This window comes from Haliaeetus leucocephalus, unplaced genomic scaffold, assembly GCF_000737465.1.
Source record: "Haliaeetus leucocephalus isolate CR32 unplaced genomic scaffold, Haliaeetus_leucocephalus-4.0 Scaffold598, whole genome shotgun sequence".
NCBI classification, from domain to species: Eukaryota; Metazoa; Chordata; class Aves; order Accipitriformes; family Accipitridae; genus Haliaeetus; species Haliaeetus leucocephalus.
The window spans coordinates 6,474,260-6,475,465 of record NW_010973034.1 but is presented as its reverse complement, the minus strand read 5'-3'; positions in this window follow the sequence as shown (position 1 = coordinate 6,475,465).

Genomic DNA, 1,206 nt, shown 5'->3' with positions numbered 1-1,206 from the left:
CTCTCAGCCTTTCCTCATAGGAGAGGTGCTCCAGCCCTCTGACCATTCTTGTGGCCCTCCTCTGGACTCGCTCCAACAGGTCCATGTCCTTCTTATGTTGGGGGTCCCAGAGCTGAACACAGTACTGCAGGTGGGGTCTCATGAGAGTGGAGTTGAGGGGCAGAATCACCTCCCTTGACCTGCTGGTCACAAAAAACAAAGCGAGTAAAGATGTTAAAAATCCTTTGTGGGTGGTAGGATTAGCCCTGTGGTGTGAATTACTGCTGCTGCCCTAAGCCTAACCAAGTAAAAGCAATTATGAAAAGTGGCAGATTTGCAGCTGATGAAGATCATCACAGTTTAACTAAAGTCCAGGGAGCAAGGACGAGCAGTTTTAGCAGCTGGGGCTCTACCACCTCAGAGCAGGGACTTGAGTTCAGGGGTTGCTGAGATCAGTTCAGAGTCCCTCCACAAAGAGCACTGTTAAGGGGTAAATCACTGAAGGGCTGAAATCAAATGACTCCTTCACGCTAGAATAAGTCTCAAAAAAAAAGGTGTGATCATATTGGGAAGTTGCTACATGCTAGGTAGTTTCTGGGTTATTGTGTGGGACAAGTTCTCCAGGATCCCAGCTCTTTCTATATAAGAAGAGTGGGTTACGTAAAGCTGCACCGAGCGTGGCACACACCTACGCCGCGAGTGCACCACGGTCACTGCGTCGCGTGGAGACGCCATCCAGACATGAGCTCCCCAAATATACCCGCTATTCTCCGCAAGGCTCATTATGGACTGCTAATGTATGCAGCCGTGCTTGGAAACGGAGTTCACTGTCAGCAGAGATGGCAGAGCCTTGGGTTTTCTGGGTGCTTTAGATGCGTCTTTCACTTCCAGAAGTTAGCTGAGGAGATTTTAAAAGTTTTCGAAGCTGAGTTACACCAGACACGGAGTCCTCTGCACGCTGGTTGGATTTGCGGTTGTTTTATTCTTTTCCACCCATGCGCCAGTATTCTTAAATTAGCACTTTTCCTCCTTCTCGTGTTTCTCTTTTTCCCTTCCGCGGCTCTTTTTTAATTCTCCTCACCCCCACTGCCCCTTCTTCGCCCTCCCCTGAGATCTGACGCTCCTCTCCAGCCCCACCAGCTTCCTCACTCCCTTGACGCCTGTTCCTAATCTGAACCCCCAAGACCCACACACTGCCCCCGGCTGAAACCTTCCCTCAAGCCCCCC